The sequence below is a fragment of the Hypomesus transpacificus genome, chromosome 11, assembly GCF_021917145.1.
Source record: "Hypomesus transpacificus isolate Combined female chromosome 11, fHypTra1, whole genome shotgun sequence".
In the NCBI taxonomy this organism is placed as follows: domain Eukaryota; kingdom Metazoa; phylum Chordata; class Actinopteri; order Osmeriformes; family Osmeridae; genus Hypomesus; species Hypomesus transpacificus.
The window spans coordinates 1,753,995-1,769,122 of record NC_061070.1 but is presented as its reverse complement, the minus strand read 5'-3'; positions in this window follow the sequence as shown (position 1 = coordinate 1,769,122).

The following is a 15,128-nucleotide window of genomic DNA, read 5'->3' as shown; positions in this document are numbered from 1 at the left end:
TCATACACATGCACTCATCAGTTACTCTTAAGCACTGTACTACTGATATCATGCCAATACATCTAGAGTTAACACATAAAAATGTGTAATTTTAATTTGTAATTTATTAATTTAAAAGAGAGAGATGTATCATGTATAGATGGCCATGACATCGTCATACTATTAGAAACATGGTGTCGGCAAGACACAGACTCTCACTGTCCCCCAGAATACACAGAAATTCTACTACCATCCCTCAAACAGAAAAGTACCAAACGTGGCAGAGACTCTGGTGGGGTTATTGTATGGTACAAAAGCGAGTTATCAAACCAATTAAAACAAATTTAAAAAGCACCAACACATATCTGGCTTAAATTAAACAAAATCACCATCACATGTGACAGCGATTTATATATATGTGCAGCCTACACTCCCCCTCAGGAATCACCATATTTTAATGAAAACTTCAAGAAAGAAATCTCCAAGTAGAGATCAACCACTACGAGGCCCAGGGTAATATCTTACTGATCGGAGACCTGAATGCCAGAACAGGATGTGAGCCTGACATGGTTGATGCTGCTTGTAAGAATCACATCTTTAGACAACCCTCACTGTACCATACCCACACGATCTCCCAGAGAAACAACCCTGATTGTGTTGTTAACAAAACGGGCAAAGAATTAGTGCATCTCTGTCGCTCCCTAGGCCTCTACATGCTCAATGGTAGGACCAGAGGGGACTCTTTAGGAAGGTTCACATACTGTTCAACTCTTGGAACTAGTGTAGTCGACTACGCTATCACTGACATGGACCCCTCCTCCATCAGCGCATTCACTGTCAGACCTCAGACACCACTAACAGACCACTGTCAGATTAATGTCTATCTGAAAACAAACGGACAAAAAAATAACAAACAACCTGAGCCCTGCAAAATGTTTGAACTACAAACATACAAATGGGCTCCTGACAGTGACGACACTTTTAAAAATATATTAACATCTCCTAAAATTACCAACCTAATTCATGATTTTCTCTCAGCCAAATTCCAAACAAATCAATCTGAAATAAATAGGGCAGTAACAGAAATTCTTAACATCTTTCACAAATCTGCCAAGAAGGCAGGTCTTACTAAAAAGAGTTATATGACAAAACAGAAGCCCAAAGGTGATGAATGGTTTGATGAAGACTGTAAAAACATCAGAAAAAAATTAAGAAATCTGTCTAATCAAAAACACCATCAACCTCAAAACACAGACCTGCGTCAGAATTATGCCGAAACACTGAGAGAATACAAACGAACTCTAAAGCAAAAAAAAGGAAAACATTACAATCAAAAGCTAAAAGAAATAGAAGACTCAATTGACCAAAACCTATTCTGGAAAAAATGGAAGAACCTAAACAAAAATGAAAACAAACACTTAACTATTCAAAATTGTCACATTTGGAAAACACATTTTGAAAACCTGTATAAAGAAATGCCACTTAACAGTCTAAACTCTATCCAGAAACAGATACAAGATAAATTACGAATACTTGAAACAACCATCAAAAACAATCAGGACCCACTTGATTACCAAATTACAATAAAAGAACTAGAAGACAACATAAAAAAATTAAGATCAGGAAAAGCCAGCGGTCCTGACAGTATCAGGACAGATATGCTTAAAAACAGCACTCCTGAGCTGCAGCAGGCCCTGCTTAAGCTGTTCAACCTGGTCCTTGAAGCGGGTTGCTTCCCTGAAATATGGAGTCAGGGATTTATTTCCCCAATATTCAAGAGTGGAGACAAATTGGACCCAAATAATTACAGAGGCATTTGTGTGAGCAGTAACATAGGGAAGGTCTTCTGCAGCATTATCAATGCCCGAATGCTGGCCTTCCTTACGGAACACAATGTCTTGAATAAAGGACAAATTGGCTTCCTACCAAATCACAGCACTACTGATCATGTTTACACCCTACACACCCTAATAGATCAACACATATACCAAAACAAACAAAAAAAGATATTTGCATGCTTTATTGATTTTAAGAAAGCTTTTGATTCAATCTGGCAAGAAGGGTTATACTATAAAATTCTTCAAAGTGGTATAGGTGGTAAAGTTTATGACATAATCAAATCAATCTATGTAAAAAATAAGTGCGGAATAAAAATTAACAATAAAAGAACGGATTTCTTCACTCAAGGACAAGGTGTTCGCCAGGGATGCAACTTATCTCCAACGCTCTTCAATGTGTACATTGATGAGCTAGCAGTACTGTTGGAACAATCTACAGCCCCTGGCCTCAACCTAAACAAAAGGGAAGTCAAATTCATACTCTATGCAGATGACCTAGTGCTGTTGTCACCCACAGAGCAGGGCTTACAGCAGCATCTGGATCTGCTAGAGCAATACTGTCAGAACTGGGCCCTGACAGTAAACTTAAAAAAATCTCAAATAACGATCTTCCAGAAAAAGCCCAGATCTAAGGAAAACAAACATATGTTCACTCTAGGAAACACCACACTAGAGCACACCCTGTCCTATGACTACCTGGGGATCAAAATCAGTGCCTCTGGAAACTTTGGACTGGCAGTGAATGCGCTAAAGGAGAAGGCCTCTAGAGCCTTTTTTGCAATTAGAAAAAAATTCCACAAAATAGACATACCAATCAGAATCTGGACAAAAATATTTGATAGCATAATAGCACCAATAGCGCTATATGGAAGTGAGGTATGGGGTCCACTCAGTCAGCATTGACTACACTAGATGGGACAAGCATCCAATAGAGGCCCTGCATGCTGAACTCTGTAGAATTATATTGAACATACAAAGAAAAACACCCACAAATGCATGCAGAGCAGAATTAGGCCGATATCCATTAATTATAAACATCAAAAAAAGATCACTAAAATTCTGGATACTTCTCAAATTAAGTCCCCAAGATACACTGCAATTTGAAGCACTGCAAACCCAAGAACTGAACCCCCAAAAGAGTCCTTTCAGTCAGCTGGTCATGAGACTAACCAACCAACACCTAACATTGCCCCATCTCAGATCAGCACTGCTCCACAATCAAAAATCAGAGTACACCAAATTGTTCAACAAACCAAAAAGGCCTATCTGGAACATTGGAACAACCAAACCAAAACACAAAACAAACTAAGTTGCTATCGGGCCCTAAACAGAAACTATGAATTGGCTAAAGATCTTTATACTGTAAAAGATGTAAAACAGAGACAGATCCTGACCAAATACAGGATCAGTGACCACAGTCTAGCCATTGAAAAAGGCAGACATAAGAAAACCTGGTTACTGGAAGAGTCCAGAGTGTGCAGCCACTGTACGACAGGTTAGGTAGAGACAGAGATGCACTTTCTACTACACTGCCAACGGTACAAAAATACCAGACAGCATTTCTTTGTTAAATTTTAATCCCTTGTACCATCGTTCACTTCACTGTCTGATGATGAAAAGCTAAAAGTGCTCTTAGGGGAGGGACACACAGCCCCCCTATCTGGACGATTTCTAAAAGAGGGTTGATTTTATGTAAAGCACCTTGAGCTGTAATTCTTGTCTGAAATGTGCTATATAAATAAAGTCTTACTTACTTACTAAATGCCTTTGAATTTGATAAAACTTGGGATAACGCAACAGTGATTCAGAAAGTTTGTGACGCATTCAAAACCAGAGGACAACTTCCAGGTGGTGTGGGGCTAGTTACATTTTGTGGTTACCAAGAAATAAATGGCATTGGATTATGCCATTGACATATTGTTATAATTATACAGAGAGAAATGTGCTACAAATTGAGCTAAAATCTTGATTTAAATCCTTGGCCTAATTTATTATACAAGTGTTCACAACCTTTTCCATTTTTCCCCTTCAGTTTGGAAATGCTTATGCCATGTGGAAACAAGCTGGTTGCTGCAGCAGTATCTGAAGGCAAGCAGTTGGATGCCGAGGTCATTCATAAGGTTTTTAAGAAGTCATCCCTATACCTGAGGCCATACCAAACACTTGAGGTGAGATTGATGTATTGAAGAACAGAGGCATATTAAGTAGGCCTAAGATCATCTGCTTTCAACCCTGGTCCTCAGTGATCCTCTGCCCTACATGTTTGATATGTTTCCCTACTCCAACCATCATCTGGCCAACATGAGACACAGTCCCATACCCGGCCATCATCATCTGGCCAACATGAGACACAGTCCCATACCCGGCCATCATCATCTGGCCAACATGAGACACAGTCCCATACCCTGCCATCATCATCTGGCCAACATGAGACACAGTCCCATACCCTGCCATCATCATCTGGCCAACATGAGACACTGTCCCATACCGTGCTATCATCATCTGGCGAACATGAGACACTGTCCCATACCGTGCTATCATCATCTGGCCAACATGAGACACAGTCCCATACCCTGCTATCATCATCTGGCCAACATGGGACAGTCGGCACAACCGTCCACAAGTAGTGAGACCGGACCCTGCCAAAGTGATTATGGGACATATATAAATCTGATAAAAGACTCATCTGAGGAAGAAGATTATTTTTACAGCGCCATTAGAGCCAGCATCGATGACCAGACATGAGTGTGTTATGCTCCTTTCTTAATAGATTGGACGACATTTACCAAATAATTCTCTGAAATCACAATTGATAAGTGTGTTAATTTGTATGAATCAAATATGACCTTATTCAGTGTGTTCTGAAAATACCTTTTAGGACATTCCTTAAAAAATTGCTTTACCTATCACAATTAAAATTATTCAACAAAACTCCTTTACAGACAGCCGCAAGAAGATATCCTGGTCAGCAACATCTTAAAGGAGCTGTCAGAAAAGATCAACAGCAGGAGCATTTGCAAGTTCAACATAAATCGCTCCAATGATCTTGATGGTGCCATCCGAGGCTTCAAAAAATTGACATACAACCCCAATAACACCATGTCAATCAAGTTTTCTGACAATAAGGGGACAATTGAAGAGGCTGTTGATCTTGGGGGGCCAATAAGAGTTTCTTCGGCTGCTAATAGAGGCACTCTTCAATCAGGGATGTTTGAAGGTCGTGAAGGCCATCTTAACTTGGCTCTGGATTCCACTGGTTTGTATACCTCATGTTGTCTATAAATAGTCTGAATGTTTAGGCTACTGATGGTCTGGCAATAATAGACCTTTTTCACAATAACTGGAAATGCGCAATCAATGTGGAAGTTGACTTCCTGTCAAGCATCAACACATCAGAAAATGGATCCGAGACTCTCTGAGAGTCTTCACAACTTCGCTCACAGATTTACCAACAATTACATTTGCTGACGTTGCAAGACGGGTGGAGTAAAACTCAAAAAAGGAAATAAATAAAGGGTACACATTTTTCCATGAGGGATTTGTCCATCAGTATCAATGTAAGTGGGAGCGATCAGGCTAACTGTTAACCACTGAACTGGGCAGCGCAACGATCGAGCAAAACACGAAATCATCGTCATTTCTTACGTGCGTTTCCCAAACATGCTCGTAAGGAGTAGGCTAATCTATGCGCTTTCAAGAGCTACGAATTTTCAAGAGACACTTTAGCTGATTCCCGGCTGGGAATCATCGTAGCTACATTTACATTTAGTTATTCAGCAGACACTCTTATCCAGAGCGACTTACAGTAAGTACAGGGACATTCCTCCCGAGGCAAGTAGGGTGAAGTGCCTTGCCCAAGGACACAACGTCATTTGGTACGGCGGGGAATCGATCCGGCAACCTTCTGATTACTAGCCTGACTCCGTCACCGCTCAGCCATCTGACTCCCGTTCACTGGCTGCAGTTGAAGCCCCTCTGGTTTCAAGAGGCGAACAGTGATCCCTAAAACGTAGTCGTCTAGGTAAAGTGTCTGTAGTGTTTTAAAAGGCACCCATACCAATGTTTCCACAGATATGATTGATATCTGACCGAGCTACACCTGGGACTCGTGATCATCATTATAATACAATTTTGTGACTCATCAAGTCGAGACATAAACTTAACCATCAGGTTCCTCAATAGAGCCTGTAAAGTGCTTAGCCCTGAGTCAACAAAGAGCTTACTAGCACTGCTACACCTGGGCTTTTTCAGCAGTATCCTCAGACAGTCATTATATGCTACCTGAAGTTTGCGCAGGGTTTCCTTTTTGTAGCTGCCCCATAAAGAGGCTGCATACATGGGGGTGCAGTAAGCACGAAACAAGCTCACTTTCACATCATCAGAACAGCAGTGGAACTTCCTGACCAACATGTTTGCCTGGACATACAACATTCGTCTCTGCCTGTACATGTCAGCATCATCTTCCATCTTGTCAGTGATGATGTGCCCAAGATATTTCGTACAGTTGGATCCACAGAGGGATTGCCCTGACAGGTAAAACATTGGAAAATGTAGCTTCTGATCTTCCTTGGTCCTACATATCAACACAACACTCTTTTTTGCATTGTACTGTACGTCAAACTCGACCCCATACTCGGAGCATATATCCAACAGTGTAAGCGGCCCCATTATCGTCCACAAACGTTTCTTCCGTTAATTTCTTAAAGAAGATATGCAGCAGCAACAAAAGAAAGTAGCCTAACTCATCGATATGTACACATCTTATATTGCTGCACACCAAATTACAGCTTCTTACTTTGAGATGTAAATACGCTCTCAAACCGTATGTGTAGCATCTGCCTTCCGCAGCATCAAACTGACATTTCTCCATTGAAAGTGATTGGGTGGACGATAATGGGACCCCTGGCTAACTCCTAAAATCAGGAAAGTAACTTTTCTAGGCATATCTTTATTGGATTTCAAAACTGGAATGTTATAATATAGGTATCTACATATTAAAGTGCAATGCTGTGACATAACGTTTTTTATTTGTTTTAAAACGACATCTTGGAAACATTTCTAACGAGCGTCGAGAGCTACTGTAGACTCACGGTGTTCCGTGCAAACTCGGACGTAGAGCGACTTTAAATAAGGCTGCAACGGTCAAAAATAAGGCTACAGCTAATCTGATAGCATCGTTGTTGCCGTAAAACGCTTGGCAACTTTCTGAGCTATGATTGACATGATGTTGAACCAATAATATAGGTCAAAATATAAAAAAACGGCGACATCCGGCGTTGTTCGGCACACCATGAGTAGCTCACGGTGTTCCGTGCACTCTATTATTTAACTCATGGTGTAACGTTTGCTCCTTTCCACCAGGGGTCCAACAGATGGAAACATGTTTAACTGACAACCACAACGATAAAACATTTAAAGACACTTGTGAGACACATATAAGAACCTTATATGTGTTTATACTCATAATATAATATACATAATATGCATAAGTATAATATGGATACTATTATATGGATAATAATAATCTGTATAATAACCTAATATACATTATTAGTCTTGTCTAGCTTGTATTTGTGTGGTTGTATCAGTTATTCGCTAGCACACAGGTTTTCAGGGATACTTTGTGGGAATACAGTGGAAGCTCCTGTGATTCTAGTGGTTACCCCTTACCTTGAATATGCGTCTCAAAATGAAAGCTGTTGGAAAGTTGGCATCCGTCACAGGGTTCTCACAGGGACAAGTTATTCCTTTGGCTAGACTACTTCTCAGCATTAGAAATACAAGGTGTTGTGAAATGGACAAATTGTATGTGGACAAAGCCAACTTCAATTCATAATTGCATTCACTCTTTATTTCCATAGCTATTGTGGTTTCAAACTAGCATAACTACATATCCTACACAAAGATATAAAATTGTAACCCCGAGCCCTGCCTTCAACAGAGAACTGTGAGATGTTGTGTTTAGAAATACATTAGGATCATTAGCTTCCCTGCAAGAACAGGTACTGACAGGAGGCGCAACGAGAACGCTGATCCATATGCCTCCCAAAAAAAACTATTAACATTAAAGTTGATTTTAAAAGATTAAACTGATTAAAGATTGAACAGTTGAAATGCCAAAGATAGGCGGACAAACCGATTGCGCGACGCCAAAGGTGTCTTTTTTCCTTCTGTCACTTCTGTCCGGACAGGATAGGAAATGCAGAACATATTCAACAAAAACATTAAACAGAACTGGTTAAAATAGCCAAAGATAGCAAACATATATACAAAGTGCTAGATCTCACTAAGATAGCACTTGGGGCAGTACCAGTCCCCTGCTGGCACACTTGCAATCCCCAAACAGGTGAGGTGGAACCAGAGCTCGCAAAGTTCACACTGTACCCACTCGTCACACTGTACCCACTCCTCCTCACCTGAGGGAGGGGATAGGCTACGGCAGACAGCGCAGTGTCCGCCAAGCTACTCCACTACTGCCATCTGCTTCTCCTTCTCTGCCCTCTTCCTCTCCTTTTCCTCCCTCTTCCTCTGGGCCTCCTCCCTCTTCCTCTGGGCCATCTCCCTCTTCCTCAGCACTTCTGCCTGTCTCCAAAGCCGCGCTTCCTCCTTCTCCTTCTCCTCTTCCTCCTGTCGGACCAGCAGCTCGTTATATTCGTCACTGGTGACGACCCGAGCACCAAGTGGTGGCCTCCTCCTCACCACTGGTAGCCGCTGGTCTTGACGGTTGGCCATCACAGGGGGCATTAAAATGTCTCCCCACTTGGCTGAGACCAGACCTGCCCGCACCAAAGGATTAGATGGAGCAGGTCCATGGCAGGTGCAGGTTCGGCAGCAAGGGGTTGCTGCAGGGGGGGCAGGGCCGGTGGAGGGGGCTGGGCCGGTGGTGGTCGCCGTGGTGGGGGCTGGGCCGGTGGTGGTCGCCGTGGTGGGGGCTGGGCCGGTGGTGGTCGCCGTGGTGGGGGCTGGGCCAGGGGTTGGGCCGTTGGTGGGGGCTGGGCCGGTGGTGGGGGCTGGGCCGGTGGTGGGGGCTGGGCCGGTGGTGGTCGCCGTGGTGGGGGCTGGGCCAGGGGTTGGGCCGTTGGTGGGGGCTGGGCCGGTGGTGGGGGCTGGGCCGGTGGTGGGGGCTGGGCCGTTGGTGGGGGCTGGGCCGGTGGTGGGGGCTGGGCCGGTGGTGGTTGCCGTGGTGGGGGCTGGGCCAGGGGTTGGGCCGTTGGTGGGGGCTGGGCCGGTGGTGGGGGCTGGGCCGGTGGTGGTCGCCGTGGTGGGGGCTGGGCCGGTGGTGGTCGCCGTGGTGGGGGCTGGGCCGGTGGTGGTCGCCGTGGTGGGTGCAGGTCTGACTTTGGTCAGCTGCGTCTTGTCGTAGCCTCCCCTGTTGCAGGGGAAGAGGCCTGTCCTCCTGAAGGCTGCTCTGATGTTTTCAGGCTTGGCAGCCTTAGGCCAAGCCTCCTTAAGGAGGGGGGAAAAGTTTTTTTTCCCCAAAAAAACATCCCCCCTCACCAGGCCAAGACGGGCAGCATCCCTGTCAAAGATCCTCTTGAGAGGACCAAACACCCCCACATCCAGTGGCTGCATGATGTGAGTGGTGTGCGCAGGGAGGCACACAACCACCACCATGTTCTCTCTGCAGAACCGGATGGCTTCCCTGTTCTTATGTGGCTCCGCCTGGTCCACCACAAGGAGCAGAGGCCTCTCTGGCGGGGCATGTTTGATGAAGTGGCCTAGCCACTTCAGCCACAGGCCACTGTCCATGTACCCCTTCTCTGACCTTCCATAGATGGCACCAGGGGGACCTTCCAGGGCATATGGAGCACTCGGGAGGCAGCCAGTGAAGATGGCAACTGGGGGATGTCTGCCCCTGCAGCACTGATGCAGCAGTGCACGGTGATGTGCTCCCGGGTGGTCACCTGCTGCCGGTACACGTGCTTCTTGCCCTTAGGCGCCAGCACCCGCTCCCTGGACTTCGGTTTGTCCCCAAACCCCGTCTCATCGGCATTAAACACCAGATGAGGTGTTGTGTGGAAGCCGTGCTGGTGGAAGATCGGCTCATACAGCTCAAAAAACCCATCGATGGCTTCCTCGGTGGCCGCAAACACCCTGGCCCTGTCTATTTGGCTGGGGATCCTGGTAGACAGCTCCGGATGGCGAGCCCGGAACCGTGACCACCAGTTGTCACTCAGGCCCCGCTCCAGATTGACCAGAGATGCCCTCCCTGAGGCTCTGACCATCTCCAGCGCGTACACCTTGATGGTGGCCCGGCTCAATGGCCACCCATGGTCTGCCATCCACAAGGAGTACCTGATGAGCTCCTCCTCCTCATCCGGAGTGATGGCCAGGTTGGTGTGGGGCCCATGGGTGTACCAGTCACCCAATCCTGGAGGGTTGTGGCAGGCATGCCACATTCCCTGGCCACTTCCCTCACACTCCTCCCCCCACTCACCTCTGCCACCCTTACCTCCATCTCCTGAGGGGTGTAGGTTCTCCTCCTCTTTGCCTGTTTTGATGTCATGGCTGTAGAAACAGGCAGATAATTTGCGTTATCATTTGTGGCATAATAGATGAAGCTCGAGTTCTTCTAGATATTGTTTTGGCTGGTGTGCCACGGTTAGGCTACAATACAGTATATTGATGATCATATATTGATCATACTAAGTCTACTAATAAAGGCAAAAGACACCACAGGGATTTGAACCCCGTCCTGACAAAGCAGGAGTGCCACCACTGGAGTCAAAGGGAGCGCCACACAGTAGTAGACCCTACTGTACCTGTTTTCTATTTCATAATATATTAAATAATGTTGACTATAGCATCAGTAATAACTGTTCAGTAATTGTATTTGAAGTAAGAGAAATATCACGTCTAAACAATATTGTTCAGTCCTATGATTTTAGGTTGCGGCTGCATAAGACACAACATGACAGTTAAGGTTTCCTGAGGTAATTTAAAAAAAATAAATTGTCTAAATGGGTAGTTTCGATAATGATTGTAAAGGAATACTTTGGCGTTAAATAAAATACGATCAGTTTGACGTAATTCAATACATAACAAGACATTTATATTAGTTGAATTATTATTATGAAATGAATTGATTTCAAAAGATATAGCGAAGAAACACTCAGCCATAGGCTACACAAATCGCATAGGAAACGAATGTTTCCATGTTGTGTTACGCGTATTTTGATCGTATTGTCTGGGTTAGCAGCGACGTTCTTCGTATGAATTTTTAATATGTGGTGTCAGAAGGAGCTTTGATGTCATGGTAAATACGGCTATTGCCTCGGAACAACCCCAAATACGTGATTAGTAGCCTACATTCGGGTAGTGTCTATGGGAACCAGTTGATTCAGAAGAAGCCAAATCAAAATGTTACCTGAAGGCCAACTTAGTTGACAAGTACGTAATCATATTGCTTGCATCTCAGATCTGATATGGCACGCGGTGTAAGTCAACGGACTTACGTGTGAACGTATTTTTGCTCTAGTGGGATCGAATCCCACTTCATGCGAGCCTGCAAATGTTTTATTTTGTCTCCATTTATTTTGTCGCAAATGGTAGCCTAATGTAGTGCGCACGTAGGCTATTGGCCTACTTTCATATTTGCCGCAGCAAATATGAGATCCGACTTGAAAATCGCCAGTAATATGTTTGCGAATTTGTGACGAATCTGGTGATGGAGGCGGACTGATAGGTGCACGCACAGCTGGGGAACCAGTTGAATTGGGAACCAGTTGGGACGTAACACCGGCCATTGCTGTCAGCTTGGTACATGGAGGCCCGTCCCCTCTGTTCACATCTGTGGTTGAGGCACCAGACATGACCAAACCTGACATTGATGATATCACAGATGTGGATCTGCGTGAAAAGCTGACACAGGTTTATTGGGGAAAAATTACAATTTTATATTTGTCACCTGTATATTGACTCTTTTTTCCGGAAAGGGTAGGTACTACACTTCATCGCTGATTGGATGCAGTAGGCTAACAAGAAATAAAAAATTGATCGACAGAAGTACAAAATGCAATAGCCTAACAGTTACTTGCACCAGGACATTTGTTTGGCTATCGAAGAATGTAGAAAATAGTAGGCTACTTATGCAAAAGTATAAGTTGTGTGTTAAACGAAAAAATCTACAGCCAAACAACCATGACGGCATTTCGTAAAAACTACACTGTTGTGGACTATTAGTTTGTTCTTCTGAAAAATCCTGCTTCCTTCAACTGCATTTTTAGCGTGCGCATAAGCTACTTATTTTAATGTTGTGAAACGTTAACTGTATTTCTAAAATTGTTTAATAGGAATGTCCATGATTAAAATAAAGAGTAGAGCAAGTCATGACTGAATTGTTAACATGTTTCTTATTTTCTTCCAACCAAAACGATCAACTTCATGATAATGACAGTTACGTGGACCAGGATGGTTGTTTGGCTGTCGATTTTTACGTTTAACACGCAACTTGTGCTTTTGCATAAGTAGCCTACTATTTGCCTACTGCATCCAATCAGCGACAAAGTGTAGTACCTACCCTTTCCGTTCAGAGTTAATGTAATGTGTTTTTGGGTTAATATAATGTCTTTTTCCATTTGGGGGAGCGTGTTTTTGTATTGAACAAGTCATCCTATTAGGGGTTAGTTGACTCGTATTCAGGGGGAGTGTTTTCATTTTGGGGATGTACTCATATCGGGTGGTATGTTTTGCACTTCAGGGCCACCATAGCTTACAGAGGAAGAAGGGACAACAACACTACAGGACTTGCTAGTATTTTAGGAGTTAGGAGTTTCCTCCTCCGCCCTCTTTGAAATTCCTGCACAGTGGAGGAATGTATCCACTAGCCAAAAAGTGTGTTAACTGCTTGCGCTTGCCTATCTATAGGCACTTTGAAGCTTTCAAAGAAGCTATGGACTTTGCCATTCACAACACACAGGGTTTCGGCATGGCCTAAATCCAGTACAGGATTTCCCTGGAATATGTATCAAAAAGGCTGAATACATAATCAAACTAGCATAGTACTTGCTTTTATCGAACCTGCAAACTTGTCGCTTTTCTTGGTCAATTGGGTCATTTACATGAATCGTGTAGAACCGGAGAGTTTTTTTGGGGGGAGGGGGGGGGGGCTGCCCTGCCCTTCTTCTGCATGCCATGCAGGATAAGAATTGCTATAAAAAAATATATAATTCTTATAATTGACATTTCTATGGGCCAATTGGAATCTTAGCACGTTTTCTTTGGGCCAACAGAATCTTAGCACTTCCGTCAGAATCTTTGAGCACACAGCGTCAACTGTTACTTGCACTGGCCAGCTTGCACTGAGGATAGCCTACCGAAGTTACTTGCACTGGCCAGCTTGCACTGAGGATAGCCTACCGAAATTGAGTTAGCCAATGTCGTTAGCGATGCTAGCTAACGTTCGTTTTCTAGCTGCATATAACATTTCCCTGTGTCTTGCAGCTGTGTGTTTAGCAAGTAGCAGTATTTCCAAGCCCTGATAGTTTAACTGAGACGACGCAGTAGATACGACGTGCATATATGTGCTAGACTCGATAGAACTAGCACTATAGAGGGTTTTCACGGACGTCACATTCTGGGTAGTAACCCGGATGCGCGGCCATCTTGGAGGCACTCGATGTAAACAACTCAACGGAGTACAACGAAAATAACGTAAATTCTACACTCTTTGGTACAACTGTAGCCATGTCTAAACGACCGAAAAGGTCACCAAAACATGTCATTCAACTCATGACAACTCATTCATTTGTAGCAGATAAACATCTAAAAACATGCAAGCTAGTAGGCCCAAAAACTAGGATTGAGCAAATGCCTGTGTGAATACCGTCCAGAATGTGGCACTGGCGTTTTAACAGTTTAAGACGTATGTAATTAGCCGAGTGGTCTTTACACCCTTGGCTACTAACCTGAACTTTAATGCCACAACCTTAACTTGATGTCAATCTGTTCAGGAACATTTCATCTACAGGACTGTGAAACCGCTAAACTTTTTCCAGTTGGGACTATTGAGATATTTGAGTTTAAGTCCGATGAGTGCCTGCACCCATTCACTGCAACAAAATAGCTTCATGGAACTCGACTCGGAATCTGAGCTTCAGGGACGCTTGACAAGAAAAGGCAACATTTGGCGTGTCAAGCATTTTAGGTTTGTTAATGTAACTGTATACATATCTCAATCATACTGGCTTATCAGCTCACATGTTAAAGTAGTTTACATCCAAAATCGCTTTCGTAAAAGTAGCCTCTTTTTCACAAACAGCTGATTAACGGAAGTAGCTTTGAGGTAAAATTAAAAACCTTTAAAAACGTCTACATTTAGCAAGTATTATTGATATTATTGTGCACACGTATTTTAGTATCGTAAATATTTCATTTAATTCCTTACTTTCCCCAGGAATAACTAATAAAACGTATTTCAGGAAAAACGCTCAAACGGGTTTGTCCTCCCTACTATATGGGATAGACTGTTGCACAGTACTAGCGTTAATAGCTTAAGTACTATCTATCGTGCCGTGGTGTACTGGCAGCATCATACATTTAAGCAATTCAAGACTTGCATGTGCAGTAAGTAATGTCTCATTAAATAATGTATTTAAACTCAAGCTTATGTGGTGCGTCACTGTCTTCAATGTCACAGGCTAAACTTTATGTAAAAAGAAACGTTTTTCATATCCGGCACATTCAGTGAAGTTTGGCTAGCAACATCAGCAGGGCTCTAGACTGAGACCAAAGGGTTGGCTTTTTTTACTGACAATAATCGCTTCCAGCAAACTTCTTTTGAATCAGCCATTTCCCTCTAAATAAATATCAAGCTTATTTATGTGTTTGGCTGCATATTTTCAGTTAGCAGATGGTGCTGTTTGAATCGCGATTCCATCTGAAAAATACTGCTGGTGACAACGTTGTTAAAATAGTTAGTTTCAAAGGGGGTTTGGCTTTTTTTATAATAAACTGACTCATCTGCAACCGACGCACGCCCTACAATTTCCCCCATAAATTGTACCATCTCTAGTTCATCTTTCAAGTAATAAGCCCCTGTGTCCAAGTGTTGAGCATTGAATTAGCTGCATGGTCTGTAGAGATCTTGGGACGAAGCTGCAATAGCGTACATAACAGAAAGTGTTACATTCTGTAGAAATTGTGTAAATGATGTGTTGTTAGATAGTCCGAGGAGAATGAGTGGAGTTGGTGAGTTGCAGTCATTCGCTATAGTTCTAATACTAATCTGAGGCTAGTCTCCATAGATATCTATATTATGTCTATGGATATCAATGCCTAGTCTCCACGTCTCCCCAACGTGATATCATCACC